Here is a 22,090-nt window from a genome sequence, read left to right on the forward strand (position 1 = left end):
TTGCGTTTAACTGACAGGCGGATATTCTTTATTAATCTTCCATACACTTTCCTGAAAACCTAAACTTTATAAGCCAAGCTTTTCAGCTTTCAAGACTCATTAATTATATGGGATATAAAACAAACATTACGGACCCGCTATGCGCCTTCAAAGTCAAAGGATTCTTTCAGCGGGCCCTAAAAAATAAATTACACTGCCTTCCAAACAAGACGCCGCTTTTTTCATAACTAGACACATTGGAAACTGATTTAGGTATTCCCGACTTTAATTTTAAGGGTATAGGGGAGGTTGTTGCTTGGACGTCTATGTTTTGAGGAGTCTACAGGTCATTCCAATGGTGTAGACCGCAAGCCAGAGTTCGCTAAAAGTGAACCAGTCTACGTGAGATCTTTATCCGATATGTTCTTTACGGATATCGAAGTGAATTTATGCTGGTTACCTTTAGTCCAACACTTGACAAGCGATGTAAATAGGTCCGGATTTTCATAATACGTGGAGGTAGAATATAATCAAGTTAATGAGGTTTCTGCCTCAAATCTCGCCTGACGCCTTGTCAACAAAGGCGTTGCTTGACATTTGGAGGGATTCGGGTTTAAATAGAGATTATTTTTGTAAAGGGATGTTTATAGAGGCCGTGTAAAGTGTCGGGTGTGGGGTGGATTAGCTTATCTGTAAATGTATGTTTATATTTTTGTGTGTGATTACGTAAGTAATGTAAGTATTTACATTTGTTTGCGTATTGACTTGAGGCAGAACACGTTATGAATCGTAATACTTGTATCTTAATATCTGAAGAGAAATGTCAGCAGATAAAAGGATGAAATGATGTTGATGATGTAAAACGGAAAATTCTGGCGTGTGCCGACTCTTTTTATTGCTAAAAGGAAAATTTAGTATACATTTCTCGATTAAATTACTTTTTTGACAATTCATGCAGTAATGAAGTCGATTTCAGCAGTATTCCAGATTCTTGCGCAACATTACTCCCGCAAATGTCAAAATCAATGTTCCTGCCCAATTTTTTTTTAATTTAAAGCCAAATCCCTCCTTCTATTTTACGACTTTAAGCTAAAACCATCCAGTTCCAATATTTTCCTGTCTATACTTTCTCGAACCAATACCTGTCATAGTGAGCCAGTAAGCCAGTTATACCTAGGACGTGCAAATTGGTCTAGAAAATCTGCAGGAAGTCTCCAAAGCCTGTTACTGTAAGAGACGTTTACAGAATTTCTACTTAGCGCTTCCAATTCGCCCCTTTGACATTATATAATTGGATTTCAGACCGAGAAACTGGAAGTGTTTGTTTGGTGTCGACAATAATGGCTTATTTTCTGGAGATCTGGCCCCTGTTTCACTATTGTTAAAATTGTCACCTGACAATGACATGTCGCCGTACTTTGCTGGTCTAACAAGTAAATATGTATTAACGCTATGTACTAACCTCAATTATCGACCCAGCAATCTGCAATGTTCAGAAGAGTGTTGTTGAAAAAAATGAGCAGAAGGTACTTTTTGAAAGGGGCCACTGATTACCAGTCCGCCGGACGATATCGGCCTGTCAGTTAAACGGAAAATTTTACAACTCCGAACAACTGACCGGCTGATATCGTCTGGCGAACTTGTAATCTGTGGGCCCTTTAAAGGGGCCCACTGATTAACAGTCCGCCGGACGGTATCGGCCTGTCAGTTGTTCGGAACTGTCAAAATTTTGTTCTAACTGATAGACCGATACCGTCCGGCGGACTGTTAATAAGTAGTGGGTCCCTTAAATGTCTCTGTTAAAGATGAACTGTAGAAGAGTTGTAGAGCCTAATAATATTCTTGCTCAGAATTTACCAGCTGACATAGCTGATGCCGGACGGCTCCGGACATAATCCGATAGAGTTAGACCAAGAAAAGTCTGCAGTGATTTTGATAGCCCACGCAGTGCAAGTGTTATTCGTTAAAATTTCATAGAAGTTTGACGTTTCAAATAACATTTGCACTGCGTGGGCTATCAAAATCGCTGCAGACTTTTCTTGGTTTAACTCAGGTAGAGTTGTAGCCTTACCACGACTGCCTAAGCAGTGTCAAACTGACAAAGGTATTCGCTAACGTCGGCGTAACTTACTTTCTATACATCTTGGTCGCGTTAATATGCAAGTGCGAGCGAGATGCGTAGAAAGTAAGTTACGCACACGCTATCGGATATTTAATTGTCAAACTGGAGGTAGCCGCACTGGTTGGTGTATGACGTTGACCACAAAACTTATGGTGCCGTACAGCGCTGACTACGATTTTTTATAGCTCAAACCGAACAAAAAATTAAAAGAAATTGTATCCTACCGCGCTTATATTTCATAATTATAGTCTGTATATTTAGGTAGGTACCTATTTAAATTTGTACATTTGTACATTTTCGGGTAGTTTAACATTTATTGGTTAACCAACCAAATACAAAACCGCCTGGATCTGTCACTGAACGACCATCACTGTCATTATTTGATAACGTAATGTTTTCTTCTACCCTCAACTGGCTTAAGGAGCAATTTGAGGGTAGATATTGTTTAATTTTATTAAAATACCTAAAGATACAGAGTGTACTATACTGTGAGTTTGTGTGTTTATTCTGCTTAATCATTACCCCTCTTTCATCGTTAGTCGGAAATAAACAAGGAGCTGGAAACAATCACAAACATAACAATGTGTAGATTGTGTAGTGTAGACGTAAACCAGCGTTGTCCATTTGAGCCTCGGCCCTGATGGCAGGATCTAACATACTGACACAAATAATGTTTTTACAGTATCATCACGTAACGTAAATATAACATCAACCCATTATTTGACAATAATGCCGAAAACGAGGGTAGTTCCTGGCCTTCCCTGCCGCCACCGTCACCCACGCCGAGAGCTGCAGCCCGCAGTCTACGTCGGTCTGCCAACGCGTGCTCCCGTTACGTAGCGAAATATGTCGGACAATCTTAAAATACGTGTAATATATTTAATACATATGTCTCACGAAATTTTTGTTGGGTATTACTAATACCTCTACTTCGTATAAGTTCTTCGTATTTTCAGTCTAAATTTAAAGAACATGACTCGTTTTTACGAGACTACACAATAAAAAACATCCGAGTCTTAAGTCCCGAGTCAAGTCCTCTATTAAGTGTTTATACGGGCAACTCAAAAGGACTCATGCTTCCGAATAAATACTAACTAGTAGCAGTAAAGAAAATAAGCGTTATTGTACAGTGTACCTATCCTATGAACTTTACATGACAGTTCCGTAAAGAGGACTCGAGATTTAACCAACACTAGCCATATCAGCGATTTCACGCAGATCAAAATACTGCTCACAAGCGTTATATTGTGTGTGGTCTTCAGAAATTCACACACGTACGGCATAAATCTAACAAAGCCGTCTGCGATGGCTGACGAGATGCGGAAGGGTTGGTGGTTATTGTTCCAGGACATTTGAAGTCAATTAACACATTCACCGCTGAGCTACTACGGTCGTAGCCGATAATATGGATTTCCCGGTATGTAGCGGGAATGCTTCTTAGATGCACTATGACAACTTTTCGTGACGGTTTTGAGTGATTTGGCGTTTTACGTCAATATCGTAAACAGTGTTTTTCACGTTGGTCATAAAACTCATAAATAAGCATACATCCTGCCCTGTCTAATGGTAAGGGTTGCCGAAGATGCTACGATAAACGATTGAAACTTGTCTAAATTAAATCTCTGTTCTGCCACCGTGGGACTAAGACGCGGACTTGCGTTTCACCCTTACGTTGTTACTCTGCCACTGCATTATACGCTATACTTCCAGCTTTGTTATGCGAACGCCTAAGGACTGGAACTCACTTCCTGCAAGTCTATTTCCAGTACACTATAACTTGGATCTTTTTAAATTGTGATTGGATAGACATCTTTTAGGTAAGCATACTCCACCCTAGACTGCATCGGCGCTAACTATCAGGTGAGATTGTGGTTAAATGCCTTCCTTTAAAAAAAAAAGAAGTTATACGACAGAAGGGTCGCTGAAGATGGGAAGGCGTTGCGCAAGCTTGTGAAGGCCCTTTGCACCTCTGGGGTGCCATAGGACAACAACAACAACATCATACGTCAGTGCTCACGCCGACGCTAACGTTGGCGCGAGAAGCTAAGCCATGCAAGATTAAATATTTGCCAAAAATTCAAACAATCGCGCAATGGTTTTATTATAAATATGTGGTACATCCTCATGTTCTTACAAGGCAACCGCGACTTGGCCTTCGTCGACGTTTTACCGATGATCTTTTCCATTTCTATTATTCAGTGTCCAAGTGGACGCAACAAAAACATATACTGAGTACAGCTCTTTTTGAATACTTGCGAAACACTTGAAGATATATTTGGAGTGAATTTGGACTCTTTTCATAGATACCTTTTGTGAGTGTTTGTGAGTTTTAAATGAACACAGATCTACAATAGACAAGATTGCTTGACAATATCAAAAGTTCGACCAAAATCAGAATGATCAAGTACTTAGTGGAAGTATTGAATTCAGAAATAATATGTGACGTCCCACGGGTAAAGGTACCTTATGGTGGTTGGCGCTAATGACGCGTATTTGTATAAGACCGTCATCAATAACAGCGTAAGCGCCAGCCGCCATAAGGTATCTTTTCCATGGGACGTCACATATATTTATATATATTACGACTGGTCTGACCTAGTCGGTTGTCGCCATGCCTATGAAGCATGGTCGTTGGTCGTGGATTCAAGTATCGGTAAGGGCATTTATTTGTGTGATGAGCACAGATTTGTTCATGAGTCAAAAGTACACTCTAACAATGTATTCACAGATTTCACCCATCGTATCTCCTGAATACAGCTTTCTCTATTTTTCTGTACATCCGTCCCACACCAATTTTCATCTACCAATTTTCGCCACCTAGCGGTCATATCTGTCCTAATCGTAACAGACGCGTTTTGTTAGAGAGTGAATCTTCTGTACCTAGTTCTATTATTTATTCTGTGCTCGCACATGGCCGGTATTTTTGTTTCATATTTAGCATTAGAGTCTGTGCGGAAAGAGAAGAATCGTGAAATGTATGGGATCCAATACATTCTACGACTCTTCTCTTTCCGCACAGACTCTATCATGAAAATATCTATCACCTACCACCCATAGTACAAGCTTTGTTTGGGGCTAGGTTGATTTGTGTAAGATGTCGCCCTAATATTTATTATTATTATTTATTTATATTAGCGTCGGTAAGAGAGCTAACAGACGAGTGTGGATTATATTATGAAATAGAAGCAATGTAAATAATACTTATATTCTACTACTGCACTCCATGAGCTTCTTTCTCGTAAACTGCAGATATAAAAGGAAATTTATTACCTTAAGACGTTCCTTGAAATATACTTCAGAATATATATAAATACTTGGATATTTCTCTCGGTTGGATAATAAATTTTAATACTTTTAAACTACTGTAAATTGTTAAAATAATGCATACCTAAAGTAATAAAGGCAAAAAAGGCATGCGCGTGCAAAAGAGATAGCAACAGGTAGGTATTCTTTAACTATACTCGTACTAATCGTTTAAGTAAATCTAATACCTTTAAACGAGCTATTCCTGTTTATTTATATATCTATTTCGGGGATCTCGGAAACGGCTCTAACAATTTCGATGAAATTTGTTATATGGGGGATTTGGGGGCGATAAATCGATCTAGCTAGGTCTTATCTCTGGGAAAACGCGCATTTTTGAGTTTTTATATGTTTTCCGAGCAAAGTTTGGTCTCCCAGATAACTTTATTGCACCACAAAAGAAAAATGTAATAACAATGTAAATTAAGGTAGTAACAGGCGGTCTTATCGCTGTAAGCGATCTCTTCCAGACAACCTTAGAGTAGCAGGATATAAAGAACAGAAAACTTAAAAAAACATCTTTACTACTACTACTCTTTGAGAAGAAAAATTTTACTCCCTGCACTTACTATTACTACTTATTTATTTTAAGCAAACTCTACGAGCTAGTGTGATGCTGATGAAATATATGTCATTAAAAGAAAGCACTTCAGTCTTCTGTAAACTTAAGATAGTCAAATATCAAAGCGGATACCTACTATTTCTATGAGGCTTTTTCGGATTGTTATAGCCGGTTATGAATTTAATCTGGATTTTTTATGAATGTCATATGTTAATGTCTTTTTTTTTCAACCAGAAACGTCACAATCATCAGGCGAGTGACTTAATACAAGTGAGTCTAAACCGTAAAATTATTCAATGTCAGAAACGTCACTTTTGACACTGACAGATATCCATAACGTAACAAATCCACGTCAAATTCCTAACTTATTATTACAATCAGAATACGCCCCCAAGTCACATTAGACTTGCACACAAAGATCCCTAACGAGATCTCACACACACAAACTTTGCAAGTCAACCTTACACACACATGTGGATTCTGCAAATCAACGTCACGCACACAAGCGCAGTTTGCAAGTCACTCGTTACTCATAACTCCTTTTGTGTCGTCTTTGATTAGATGATGGTATCAGGTCACAGATCACTTACTAACTTGACCTCGTATTAAGTCCCCGTGTACTTGTACAAGTACAAATTAAGTTCGAGTGTTGAACTCATATAGAAATAAAAGAAAGTTCCAAATTCAAGAGCGCCAAAATTGCCCTGGGTCTTACGAGCTTGTTAAGAGCCGCAAAGTCAGGAAATTAGAAGGAAACATAAGATATGGAATGCCGCGCGAAAGCGACCGCGGCTTGCCGCCACCCGGGTTTTTACTCGTCGTCGTTTTAAGTATATCAATTAAGTACTCTGAGATAGAAGATACTTCTGTGTAAAATTTTGCTCCTCAGATCGCTTGCCTATGTCACTAGCTATTTTATACTTAAATTATACTGCTATGGTATGCAGGGTATCGATTTTCAACTGAAAATAAATTAGACATGTATTCGTGTATTTTTCTATCGAGCCAAATTTAACCTTTTAAAGCTAGTGGATTGGATTTGCAATTGATTAAAATGTGTCAAAGAAATCAATATAAACTATAATTTTGCTTTAGCCCCCTCTTAATCATATAATATAAAAAGTCACATATTGGCCCATGTAATTCAAAATATCGACATATTTTTTTGGAATCCTATTCACTATAACATCAATTTTATTTTTACCTGTTGTTCGGACTGGATCGGCTATTTATAGGAAAAAAAACACGTATGCTATGGTAAACGTGATCTAAATCGGAGTCTATGGGTAGTCTATCTCTATATCAAATCTTTTATCCCCATCGCTTATACCATTCGCTTAAAACCAGCAATATGTGATCTCTTATTACCCATACTTCTCAAGGGCCTCGATCTCACACTTATACTGGATAGATTGAGATGTGTGGCCCCATGTCACCCATGTGTAACTAGTGTTTGCTACACGGAAAGGGCTATACAGTAGTGATGGTAGGAACTCGAGTTTTTTGAGTTTAAATTTGAAGACCTCGACATGTTTTCACGTGACTCTGCGCTTAATTTTTTTTTATAGTTTTTATGCTCAGCTCAAAAGGACTCGAGCCTCGAAATAAAGACTGTCAACAATTTTACAAGCTTTTATTTAGTTTCACCTGACCGTTGTCTGTCTGTCTGCAATCAAATCTTGCAAGTTAAATTTGATACACTTCCCGGTTTCCGATTGAGCTGAAATTTTGCATGCATGTATAAATCGGATGACAATGCAATATTATGGTACCATCGAGCTGATCTGATGATGGAGACAGGAGGTGGCCATAGGAACTCTGTGATGAAACAGCGCAAACTAATTGTGTTAGGGCCACTTGCACCATTCACTAACCCGGGGTTAACCGGTTAAACCCGAAGTTACCATGGTTACCAGTACAATTTGACCCTGGGTTAACGGTTTAATCGGTTAACCCCGGGTTAGTGGGATGGTGCAAGTGGCGCTTAGGGGTTTTTAGAATTGTCTCGATGAGTATTAGTTGTCTGTCGTAAGAAAAGTACAGTCAGCGATAAAAGCTTGTACCAAAAATGAATTTTTTGCCAAAAACTTATTATAGCTTTTATCTAAATTAACAGTAAATAAAGCTTTATTGTTTGATTTGTGTACCTAACTCGTGAATTTTGTGTGACGACCACGCATTTTTTGTAAAAAAAATATTCTCTGAAAATAAGGACTCAAGTCTCCACAAAAGACTCGGGATCTAACAAGTTAACCCTTAATTTGGCAACGTGTCACAGGGGCTACATTACCATAGACCTTATGTGAATTTTCTGAACAGAATCATAAGCGCTATTGAGCTACGAGGTGGCTTGAACGCATGAGTCATGACCACGAAATTTTTTTGCCAATGTAAGGGTTAAAAAAAACTCAAGTTTAGGCTTAAGGTAAGGTGGGGTAAGAGGGTAAGACTATCACCGGGGCAAGGCAAACATTTGTATGGAATCCTTAAACTGTTTGTCTTGCCCCAAGCTAAATAAACTATGTTCCTCTCACTCCACCTTTACCTTAATTGTTAGAGTGTGAAAAGCCGAGTCGAGTCTAAAGCAGGGGACTGAAAGGACGAGAGTGTTATCCAACACTACAGAAAGGGCTATACAGAGGGGTCCATCCATTTAATACGTTAATTAGATGATGCTTATTGCTGACTGTCCGTTTTGTTATTTATTAGTTATTTCTGCTGTGTAATAGATCTCATGCAATAAAATGAATAAGGAGAACTAAGGTGCATTGGGGTAACTTCGAAAGTGAGGTAATATTGAAAATTGGTAAAATTTACTAAACTAGAAGCACTTTCTGTATCGAATCAAAAGTATGCATGATGCCTGACAGTAGGATTTGTATTACTAAAGTATGAAATGCTTTATGATATGAAATGGTTTAGAAGATAGTTATTAGCCATTTTCAACCCCGCTCTTTATGTTACTACAATGCACCTCAAGTAGAATTTACACCCCATTTGTAGGATACTTGAGCAAATTAATAGAAATCCTACTAAAGTAAAGTAAAAATTGTACACAATACAGGTAACTTTCTAAACATGAAAGTAATTTCTCAAAATAATTACTTTCGTTTCATTTCTTTAGGCAATTGTCTGACAAGCGACGGGAAAACGTCTAGGTAGTTATCGACTATTTTTTTGCGTAACAAATGTGCAAAATACTTTACAAAAAAAATTACCCCCCTTGTTTCTACACTCCCTCTGTAATACAGGACTTTGTATACATACAGAGGGTTTTAGGGGGCCTAGTCAAGATGATAATCGGACATCGACAAACGCCATACCAAAAGATTTTGATGACAGATGCTACGAAAAGTCACGTGACTTTGATAGTGCATTATTATTTTCCTTCGTATTTTCACGGAAACGTACGAACGTGTCTTGCTATTGCAGTCAGTCTCGGTACAAAAAGTACTGAGGCTAACTGAAGTAGCATGACAAATACGAACGTTTCCGAGAAAACACGAAAACAATTATGCACTACAGCTGTAATTGTTAATGATAAGTATCGTTAGGTACTACAGAGAACTCTTTTTAAAAAAAACATTCGTCCTCAGAGACAATAATCTTCTCGTTAATCGGAGCCGGTGGAACACCTACCCTGCCTATCGCCAAAACATTTCCAAATTATAAGGACAACCCGTTCGAATTAATTTACAGAACCAATCTGCTAAATCAAAGGAAATCAATCAGGGAAATTCCAGCAATTTGTTTGCGACCACGTCAATTAGAGGGAAACCTAACGGCCGCCATCTTTTGTCGGCCATTTTGTAGTAGGTAGGTACCTATTAATAAATTATGGAGCATAGAATATTTTCAAATTCAGTTTAAACGGTAATGGCGGCCATTTTGCATTATTAGTATTACTAAATTATGGAACATGGAATATTTTCAAATTCAGTTTAAACGGTAATGGCGGCCATTTTGGATTATTACTACATCATGGAACATGGAATATTTTCAAATTAAGCTTAAACGGTAAGCCCTTAATGGTGAAATGATTAACGAAGTAGGAGAAAATTATTAAGGATTTCCTTTTTGACCTGTTTGACATGCATTCATACAAATTTAAAACTTAGAATTAAGTAGCTATTTCAACCTTTTATATGGAAATTTAATTCTCGTTCCCAATTTCTTTTTCGCAATTGAGTAACTACATCGCAAAAGATGTAAGTAGCATACAAAATCATATAAGAAGCTACAATAAGTACGTACAATACAGATTTTTAATGATATTGACGGATCTACCCCGATTCAATTTCATTATTCTACCTTACATCCGATGTTTCAACTGGATTGCAACAGCTGTGGTCACGGATGACTGACGTTCCAGCAAATAGCATTAAATTGTGTACAGAACGCGAGAGTTTAAAGTGTTATAAGTACAGCCAGCAGCAAAGTTGCTAAGTGGGCGAGGTGTTCAAAATGATCTTGACGCGACTTTATACTAAGAGAATAAGAGCGTGTCAAGGTAATTTTGAACACCTCGCACGCCTAGCGACTTCTGCTGCTGACTGAACAATACAGCCTATAACAACCTATTTTTCTAAAGAATGGTCTACTAAGCTAGCTTCTATTCTAATGTGTGCAAGTAGCTGTCTTCCCATAAATACTTATACTATGGCGTCAACCGTTGACCCAGGCCTTTACACCTTAAAATTCAAGCGCCCTAAGCTCATATCGTCTAAAACGGTCTTACCCCTTACTTGAAGTGTCCTAATGGACACTCTTTGTTAACCCTGCGTCTGGCACACCGCCAACCTGTTGCCAGACGGGTTACATAGGTATCTGGGCCAAAATACATTTTTATGCCTAAAAGGATTGTGGACAAACTTTGTTTCAAATCGGTTTTGAATAATCGTTTCTTGCACAGGTATCTTTTTAACACAATAAGTAATAAAGTTTATGTTTAGAGGACTACACAACGATAAAATAAAATATAAGTATGTGCCTATTAGCATTAGGTACACAAATTAAAGGGCTCTACCATGATTCAAACTAAGTAATAATCGGAAAACAAATAATTGAATACACATAACTAATAAAAGTCATTCTACGTCCAAATTTTGAATTTTTATTACGTAATTGTCCGGTATTGCCCCTAATTCAACGGGCGACAGTAGGCGTGGGCCACACCCACCGATGGCCAATTGTCTTGGGCGTTACCGAACCCGTGCCAAACGGGTTGACAATGCTCTGCATTTAGAATTGTTACGTAATTACCACAGAGTTGAGACATAGGATTATATTCTAAACGTAGTGTGTGGTGTTTCGGATGTTCCAGGGCAAATTGCCGAATTCTACTCGAGAGCAGACGTTTCAACGGAGCCACGCCAACGTTTAGTTTTAAGAGGATACACTTCGGCCGCTTCTCCATACAAACGTAGTCCCCATTTTCCTCTCTGGATATCGACATTATGGAAAATTAACATGACAAATCATATCCATAACGAATATAAATTCGTGACCTGTTATTACAATCAGGATACGCCTCTCACTCAAATTAGTCTTCAAGTTTCTACTTCAAAGAGCAGATTACTAAGTGATATAATGACATTTATTTTGTTATGTAACATTCAAATAATTACAAACTTGATGCAAATAATAACTTGATGGAAATATAACTTTATTATCTTTTCAAACCCTTTTAAGTAATAAGTACTCGTATAATTAATATAATGTTTTTATTCTCTTGCAGGTAAGTGCCACTTCAGTCCCAGGATGTACGGTAATAATTTATTATTTTATGTGTATTAAATGGTTATTTTTATACATATTTTTTTATTAAAAAATAGCTTTGTGGCAAATAGGTTAGTATCGTATCGGAATCAAATCGCACAACTAAAACTCGAATTGGTCTACATGTGACGTATTTACACTAGATTGTTCATCAAAGTTAGGCGTAGTAACGCGTGTGTTATTTATGCGTATATGTCACAGGCGTAAGCGATTTCAACTGTGATTATAATTTTGTGTAACGATCACATTTCGTGTTTGTTTTCTCTCCCAACATTACTCGTCCTTTCTCGTTAGTTATAGGTAAGAATATTGCCAAAGTAATTGTCTTCACTATGGACGGCCACCAATATGAATCTCCCATGTTATTGACTGTATGCGAGCTCTCTTAATATGCCGCTTCAACCAGGGATCGGAACCGCTTTTTTGCAAAAACGTGAAAATAACCATATATTTCTAATTATTTTAGTCTTGAAATGTAGGACTCAGTTGTGTTTGTGGGTATCGACTTCGTATTATTAGATTGCTCACTAAGAAATGAAGTAATTGACAAAGAACGAAAATATACCCTTTTCGTTCGCATACAAAAAATACCGGTATCCGATCCCTGGCTTCAACGGATCTTTGAACCATAAATACTGGCTGCCTTGCTTTCGCTTACCATTTTGTAGTTCGCAGTAGAATATGCGTTACGCGAAGAGTCGCGTATGTATGTATGTATGTGCCTGGACAGAGGTCCAGGCACATACATGCGGGAGACGTGACCGCATCATCGTAGCAGTTGTCTCATTAGGTAGGCCTCTATTCTAAGGATCTCCATGTTCCTAACACGATAGAATAAGTGGATTTTTATTAAAACTGAATTTGACTAATTAATCCAATGATTCTAGTGAACAATCATCGCTCTCGCCAAACACTTGTACCATTTCCCCCAATCTGGAAGCCATTTAATTTATGAAGGCATTTTTATTGTTTCCCTCATTTTATTGTCAGTTAAAATACGGCTGTGTGTACGTCTGACTCAACGTAGTAACCTTTAGAACAATTAGGATTAACGAAACAGAAATAAATTGTAAAAAAGTTAGAAAACACGATTAAATATGTACCTATTCCTTTTTAGGGTTCCGTACCCAAAGGGTAAAAACGGGACCCTATTACTAAGACTTCGCTGTCCGTCTATCTGTCTGTCACCAGGTTGTATCTCATGAACCGTTATAGCTAGGCAGTTGAAATTTTCACGGATAGTGTATTTATGTTGCTGCTATAACATTACAACAAATACTAAAAATAGAACAAAATGAATATTTAAGTGGGGCTGCCATACAACAAACGTGATTTTTGCCGTGTTTTGCGTAATGGTACGGAAGCCTTCGTGCGCGACCGACTCGCACTTGGCCGGTTTTTATTATATAATATTAAGAGGAAAGACGGCTATTGCTCTGTAGTTAATGTCTGTTTGCTTTTACGACCAATATTTTAATTTATGATCGAGGACCCCTAGTGTAGTTTTCATCGATAGTGTGACGTATGTACGCGTTTGCGTTAAGTTTTATTTTGTACGAGATTTTGAACAGCGCGCCAAGCGGGACGTTACGGAAACTCAAAGCCTCCTTAGTCTCCCCTATTCAAAAAAATTAAAAGGTAGGTACCTATAAAATGTTTTTTTTTTTTGTGAATCTTGCAAAAGCCTGTCAAGTAAAACAAATTCTCAGACGAACATATCTTTACTCTTTATAGAATATTCACGTATTTTTCAGGCATAATTTGTCAACTTAAGTCCCAAAGCAGAATTATTACCTCAAAAGATTCCCTAGGAGGACCTAAATTGAAATTTATTATTCACTGATTCAACAGTAGGTACATTTCGTAGACAGTCGGTCTCCGCGAGGAATTAATAGTTTGGAATAAATGAATAAGTAATCATCTGGTAATTATTAATATTATGATATTTAAGGGTGAATTTTAGAGGTTTTCTTTTATTTCTACGCTACTTATTGTCGCTGTTTGCCTCTCTTTTAACAAAATATGGTTGCTGAGCCACAGCGACTTTAACTTACTTACAAAGCCTTTCATAAAACGTAACCCGGTGTATCGAAAGAAGTAACATTTGATTTCGGAGATTCTCTCGATTTATTATTTTAGGTATTCAATGTAACGCAAACGCAATAAACCCTATTAATGTAGAACCTATACAGGATTAACATTTTAGCAAAGATAAGTATATAAGATAAATAAAGTCTAAGAAAAAAACGTGCCTCGGAAAATCAAGAAAAAATATGCTAGCAAAGATTCGCCTATACTCGTGTAGATGGCGATACCGTTTGATATTTAACAATTTTAACACATGTCAGTGAAAGAACATGATTCCAAGTCATATGGCGTTATAAAAAATATAAACAATACTTTATCTATTTTATTCATTTTAGGGTTCCGTACCCAAAGGGTAAAAATTGGAGATATAACAGATCCTCACTTCTATGAAGAAATACGTTTACGAATCTACGCGAAGCTTCATCATATTTCGCAGCTCATTTTGAGGACATTCACGTGACTGTGTCGAGTTAACGACAACAGGTGCCGCCGTCATATTGTCACCATTGTATCTCTCTCTATAACAGATTGTAGTGTTATGTATGTGTGTGGGTAAGTTGTAATACACACACTACAATATACTCGCCTCTGTGAAGGAATACGTTTACGAATCTACGCTTAGTTTCATCATATTTCTCAGCTCATTTTGAGGAGATACACGTGGCTGTGTCGAGTTAACGACAACAGGTGCCGCCGTCATATTGTCACTCATTGTCTACGCGAGTGAATTATTTGCTCTCAGCTATTCTGTGACACTTTTATGGACGGACGTCACTTCTTTAATGTGGTGATTTTATTGGTCACTGGTTTTTGCTCTAGATTTCAAGGTTGAAGATTAGTTTGATGGTTTATATCGTGTATAAAATATGTGTTACATACTACAATAAGTATTATTATGTTTGTATGATACTTTATTAATACTTGTTGTAGTTATTATCAGTAATTAGTAGTACCTAATGAGAACGTTATAGGTACTATTAATAAGTGTCACAAACCCTTTTTTCAACGATCTTTGAAACAAATACTATCCCAATCAAGTTTCTAAATGGTGGTCTCCATTTAGAGACCTCTGGTAAAACCCACTGAAATAGAAGTCAAAATGACGTGTTCAACGCAATGGCCAGTCGAACGGTTTAACTGTGCCATTTGTCCCAAGTACTGGTTCTTGTAAATCCAATACACAATTTATTCTTAGAGCCACCCCACACTAGCATCTCGCGCGCGTCGGCGTCTAGTCAACTCACATCATCATGCTGCACCGACAAGAGCCCAGCTCTTAAATTGAAAGAAGATAAAAAGATAATTATTATAGGATATTATTGCACAAATGAACTAAGTCTCAGGTTACGTAAATGTAAATAAGAATATGCATATAAAAATAGTTAAATTTCAAAGATTTATGCAGACTTCAACGCTTTATACCGCGCGTTGTCTAAAATCTAAATAAAGGAACTGCTTTTAAGTATATGTAGGTAGACTGTAGGTAGGTATGTAAAACAAAATCATTTTTTTATAAAACATTAGTGTCATAATTAACCAACTTTTAACGAGAACTGGTCAATCAATTCATCTTTCATCTGTCTCTGGAATCAGCCCGATCATTTCTCACTCTACGCCAGACAAAGTTCACTCTAACCACAACATTCAGCCAACAATACTTCGGAAGTACTATTATCAGTTATAATAAAAGACTGCAGGTAATTTACAAAAGCTCACATTTTATAAAATTTTTGTATGTCTGCTGCTCGACGCAACGTTAGCTCAACTGCGCTGTGACGCCATTTCCCATAGCGCTGACTAGACGCCGACGCTCAAAAGACGCTAATATGGGGTGGTCCTAAAGAGTAGCTGTAGAGATAAGTTACTACTTACATAATAACGTTTATGCGTATTTAATTACACAAACGGGTCTACCGAGATATAATTTCATTGTTTAAATTCCGACGTTTCAGCTGAGTTGCACCAACTGTGGTCACGGAAAGACTAAAAATTTCAATAGAGAGGACGGGTTCAAATTATCGTCTACTTGGGGACCAGTGATTCAAATGTTGAAACCAGCTCTTATCTATCTTCGGACCAGTGTACGGATACTGTGAGTGTAGCGTGTCGTGCCGTAGACAATAAACATTAAACTTTAACGGGTAACTGCAATTTCTTTGTCTATCCCGAACATTTTAATAAACTAATTTCGGGTAGTTTAGTGGTGTTTTATTTATACCTCCGTTGACATTTGCTGGGACGTCAGTCTTTCCGTGACCACAGCTGGTGCAACTCAGCTGAAACGTCGAAATTTAAGATAAAAACAATGAAATGATATCGCGGTAGACCCGTTTGTGTAATTAAATATGTGTACAAAACGCGAGAGTTTAAAGTGTTATATTTATGCGTTTGCATAAACTAACCTGCGACCACACACATGTGTGTATTTTGTTAGGTTGGTCTAGGTATGTTGAAAATACCTAAGTTGGAAAACATATAAAGACATAATATTTACTAATGTCTTGAAGCCAGTCGTGTAATTTTCTAGAGTAACTTGTTTGATTAGAGAAAGAACAATGGATTTCTTGTTAGCGTCGAATGACAACGGACCATTATTTTCCTTCGTTGATATTTAATCTAGAATTCTAGATCTTTCTAGTTACAACTAAGCGTCGCTACCCTACGTCACAATGTTAAAGTAATTTAGTAGCTTGACTCATTGACTCATATACATATATTCCTCTAATATTATACTAGGTACACATTTATCTACTTTTTTTGCAAAGACTTAAGACTGACAACGACTTCGCTGTAACCCGCATAAATAGCTTGACTAATGTTTTGCGATTAATTAACCGTTAAGATTACATTATATTGTCCGATAATCGCAAGTGATAGGGACATATTGCCAGCAGCTGCGTCCCACATGCTTGACAATAAACAGTTGGAAATTAATCGATTTTGACTAGAGTCTTTCGAAGATTATCATTTATAGCGAATTGGCAAACGATACGACGTACAATAAGAGTGTAGGTAAATGGTTGACGAAATATAATATGCTCGCTTACCCAGAGTCAGAGGATCTACCGCGAACCACTTTCGACGTGTTGCTTCCTTTTACACTTACGTACGAATTTACAAGTGCGACAGCGAGGCAACGGAGCGCAGCATTTTAGGTGTCACAAGGACGGATCGCATCCGAAACACTACATTGCGCTCCAAAACACGCACAGCTGACGTGGGGGAGAAGACCGCCAGGCTGAAGTGGGACTGGGTCACGTCTGCCGCATGCATCCGGATAGGTGGGCTAGTATAGCCACCAAGTGGATGCCACAAAAGAAGCGCAGACGTAGGCAAAGACGGAGATGGCGGGACAACTTAGACACCTTCATCAGTAACTGGCCTGAGAAAGCTCAACAACGGGAGTTGTGGAGATCAAGGGGAGAGGCCTTTGCCCAGCAGTGGGACACTATAACGGGCTAAGGAACAAAAATACCTGGGGATGGGGTGACGCTTGGTATAATAATATACTCCGCCTGGTACTCTCTTCCCGTCTTTTCGTGGTCACGTGACTGATACAAGCCTACGTCATCATGCGACAGCGCTATATGATAATATGCAATAGCGCTATATAAAGTGGCAATGTTATTGTGACGTAGGCTTGTGTCACTCTGAGGAGAGAAGACCATGTTTTATTAGACTATGGGGTGATGGCAAATGTCTACAAGTTTGACGACCGGTCTGGCCTAGTGGGTAGTGACCCTGCCTGTGAAGCCGATGGTCCTGGGTTCGAATCCATTTATTTGTGTGATGAACACAGATATTTGTTCCTAAGTCATGGATGTTTTCTATGTATTTAAGTATTTGTATATTATATTTAACGTTGTCTGAGTATCCACAACACAAGCCTTCTTGAGCTTACCGTGGGACTTAGTCAATTTGTGTAAGAATGTCCTTATAATATTTATTATTTATTTATTTATTTACAAGTAAATGAGGTCATCCGAAGAGCCGGGATGGCTAAAAGCGGTATGGCGAACCTTGATACGGTGTGCAAACGTTTTGTACGAAGCCCTCTGCTTAGCACTATAACGACACTAGTATTGTTACTCTGAAAGCGTTAGAAAAAGTCAAAGCTACTAACAAAATGCTCGAAATTAAAACCCTTCAAATGTCTCGCAACTTAGATAAAATTGCAAGATTGTATCAGAACTGCTTGTCTTTATAATTTAATTGTCTTTAATTTCACATGGGTGTTTTACCCAAAATAAAAGTAAATTATCATTTATTTTCTATGACGTAAATAAAATAATTGGGAACTATTATTACAAATTATTGAAACTCCTGAAAATAGGCCAGAGACTTTAGAACTTTGACTTTTACGAGCAGATACTGAACTATTCAATCTTGTTTTATTGCAGACCTTAATACTATGGACATAAGGTATGATTTAGCTTGATTTGTGTGATAGTAATGATTATAGGCCTATAATGTCACCTCGCGGTTGAGTTACGATATATCCGCACTTTAAGATTAGTGTCGGACTGTCGGTAGACATTCTTCTAAACAATTGCTTTGCTTGTGATTTATTAATACAGCTCATTTCATTTATATCTATAATATTTGATATATGTTCGTGATAAAAATATTTTTGATAAAATTACGGTCCAAAAAATTTAATTAAGTGTATTTCTCTTGAAATTAAACTATTTTAACGTATAATATACCATTTACAGCATTTGTGGTCAATAGGAAACATAAAATAATCCGATAAATAAGTTCTTTTTCTCGAGTAACTCGCAGTATTCGAAGACAATATACAAACGTAGTCCCCAAAGAAGGGGCACAGTATGTGTGGCTAATACCTATACATCAAATTGCGTAAAAATGTTTTCTAAAATGTTAATATATTAGTTAGTAGGAAAATGGTGACTACGTTTGTATGGAGAAGCGGTCGCTTGACGTAGTGCCCTTTCCTCTTAAGAATGTATTCTTGGTATTTTAAAAGAGAAATTAGAATACCAAAATTTTTTCCGACCAACGGACAAAGCAACTAAATATAACACAGAGACAGCTAGTGTACAAAAAGCATTGTCAGTAATTAAATTACGCAAATGAGACATGTCACATTTACTACCATTTTTTTCCTTTTTTTTCGTCGAACCATCTGGCACCGCACCAAAACGTGTCGATCATTTGGCGACCGGCCAGGAATGAAATTTAAGAAATGAAAACAAATAGCATTTGCAATTAATATTGGGCATATAAATTAATTTAAACCTAGTTTATGCTCTGGTAAGATATAAAATTGAATGAGATTTTATGGCTAGGTAGGTAAACTAGATACGCGTAATTTATGTAATCGTTTTGATGACATATGTATAAGATGGTGGGTCGTAAATTTGGTTAGTTGGTCTGATAATTGCTTGTACAGTATTTGAAGTTTAAGTGCTGATGATGCTTTTACGAGGAAAATTTAACGTAGTCATATGCTTAAATTTACCTTCTTTAAACACACTATACGTATAAAATTATACAAGTACAATGATTAATGATTAACTGTGCTTATTACATGTCAAAAGAAGGCCGCCTGAATACGTAGGCTACAAAGCCCTTAGCTTTGCCTTACCCGGCCCAAACAGGAGGGGCAAACCAAGGCAGCGGTGGCGCAATGTCATCGCCAAGGATTTAAACGGCTGTGGGTTAGCGGAAACCGATGTCCAGGCTAGAGCGAAGTGGAGGAAGAAAACCAGGAAAGCGGACACCGCCACAGTACGGGACAAACGCTAGGAGGATGATGATGACGATTACTATAATCACAAAATAAAATAATTCCAGGATGTCAGATATTTTTGGAGCATTATTTTATCCGCTACTATTCATGCTTCATGCTGATTGTACCTACATCTAAAACGGCAACTAAGATGAGGGTTGTGTTCGATGCATTTTGAAAAGTTACATATTATTAAAATTGCTTCAGCATAGACGCAGTACGTGTGATATTACAGTCAACTTTACCGGCACACGGTTGTTTACTAACCACACAATTGAATACAAATAGAAATTTCAATTTACCGCCTGAATGTGGTACGTGTATGAAATTTAATTTTACACGAGCTAGGTTTCTGCAGAATTTAAAAGATAAGAACAAAGAGTTCGAAGTGCATACTTCATAATGACATAATGTTTTGTGCATACTGTATAATGATAATGACAGATGTGTTTTTGTATGAAAATCCCCGGATCTCACTATCGTATTGTATTTTAGTTTTGATCTCCACTGAAAATTAAAGTGTAAGCGGGAAAAATAAATCTTTTAACACAGACTGCCAGAAAATCCATTATAAATTAATTCAATCAATCTAAATCTAAAGCGATATTGGCAGTTTTTACCCCTATTTCAACACTTTCTCATTACAGTAAATATTGTGAAATGCAAAAATTATTCTGATGGCCTTTTTGCTAGTAACTACTTTGTAAGTACTTGCGTTTAGTGGCAAATGTATAAACTCGCAATAAACTCTAATCACTGTGTAAACAGCCCCATTGTGAAGGCCAGCCTTAACCCGCAGCCACACTTGTCAGTATGAACCTTATTTATTTTCTTATTTATTGAATACATTATTCTCTTATTCTTCTTCCCGTTACTTATTTAATGTTATACTGTCCTTTTCTTTTCAATGAGAGATATAAATCGTATCTCTGTGTCCATCGAAATGGCGCCTATAGCCTTTCAGGTATGTTTAACCTAGATTCACGGCATGTTATTGAAGCGATTGTTTCAATTCCACCTCGCTTGGCGTACTGACAACTATCTGAGATACGTTAATATATTTCTCAATGCATTAAAGGATGTAACCGACAGTAATTTCGAAGTGGCATCTAACGTTTTTGTCTAGAAACATTTAGTTCGAACGGGTTCAGTTATGCAATTAGTGAATACTGACGAATCAAAAGCTCAGAGGAATTAGTATAACTGTGTTTTGCGCTTAAGGTGCAGCAAAGTGTTTTAATAGTTGTATAGCTTTTTTAGGTCATAATAAATATGAATAGCATTCTCGAGGCCTTTCTCTAGTGACTTAATTCATTCGAAACCTGATTAAATAGCGTTTGCTCGATAGAAAAAAATCACGAAAACCCACCATTAAAAATCTGTAACAATTATTGCACAAAAGCTAAAAATATGAAAATTGCTTTTAACACTGCGCAATTTTTGATCGAACTCATCGATCACTTTTTGTTAAAACTAACTCTTCTTTCCCCTACCCTTATCCCACGTTATGTGGGGTAACGTAAGGCACAACATGTTTTTCTCTTCCATTCTCCTTTGTCTTTATCCTCTTTCACACAATCCATCCTTCGTTTTTTGGGTCTACCATCCGCTCTCCGTCCATCAATCAACATTCATCCCTAACATTCTTTTGCCTATATGGCATTCATTCCTCCTCATTACATGCCCATACCACGCTAACCTACTACTCCTCATCTTCTCCGTTAAAACTAACTAAAAATCACAATTCATAAAAATGATATCCGCGGTTCCAGGCACCCACCGCTGTCTCGTCTCGCTCACGCTCAGCGAGAGTAAGAGAAGAACCTGAACTCAGTTATTACGCAGATAGACGTCATGTTACATTTAGCGCCTGAATCGCCCGCGCACGCGCAGCATTGGGAATATACGGTCAGATCCGAACGCGGATAGGTTATGCAAGCGCAATTTGAAATCCCTTGTGGGCCTGGATCAGCCTCTCAAATTTTCAGGTTAATGTCATTTTGGGCATATTGATGAATAATTGTACCGAAAGTATTGATGACCGGTCTGGCCTAGTCGATAGTGAGACTGCCTATGAAGCCGGTGGTCCTGGGTTCGAATCCCAGGGCATTTATTTGTGTGATGAGACTGATGAGCACAGATATTTGTTCCTGAGTCATGGATGTTTTCTTATGTAGGTAGGTATTTAAGTGAGAAAATCTGTATAAGTATTTACATATATATATCACCGAAGAGATTTAAATGTATGGGGCATCATCGTAAAGATTTAATTCGGTTTTGAAGGTTTTATAACACGAAGTGTGTTCGCATATTTTAACTATATAACTAAAAAGTAAGTAAGTACACCTAAATGTCTTAAATCAGGTAAGTACTAAACTACAGATCAAAATTGGACTCTTCACAAAAGTTGTTGAAGGTACAGTAATTTGCACACACGACGAAGCATTGCATCAAAAGAAGGTATACAAAGCTGTATAACCACAGAATAAATAGTAGTACTACCGAA

The 22,090-nt window shown here is 37.5% G+C and overlaps 1 protein-coding gene across 2 annotated transcripts in view; it reads left to right on the top strand.

Moving 5' to 3' along the window:
* Positions 1-22,090, top strand: part of LOC134790924 (pseudouridylate synthase RPUSD2-like) — a 636,573-nt gene that overhangs the window by 202,105 nt on the left and 412,378 nt on the right. The window lies entirely within an intron of this gene.

Source organism: Cydia splendana, chromosome 5 (genome assembly GCF_910591565.1).
Source record: "Cydia splendana chromosome 5, ilCydSple1.2, whole genome shotgun sequence".
Lineage (NCBI taxonomy): Eukaryota > Metazoa > Arthropoda > Insecta > Lepidoptera > Tortricidae > Cydia > Cydia splendana.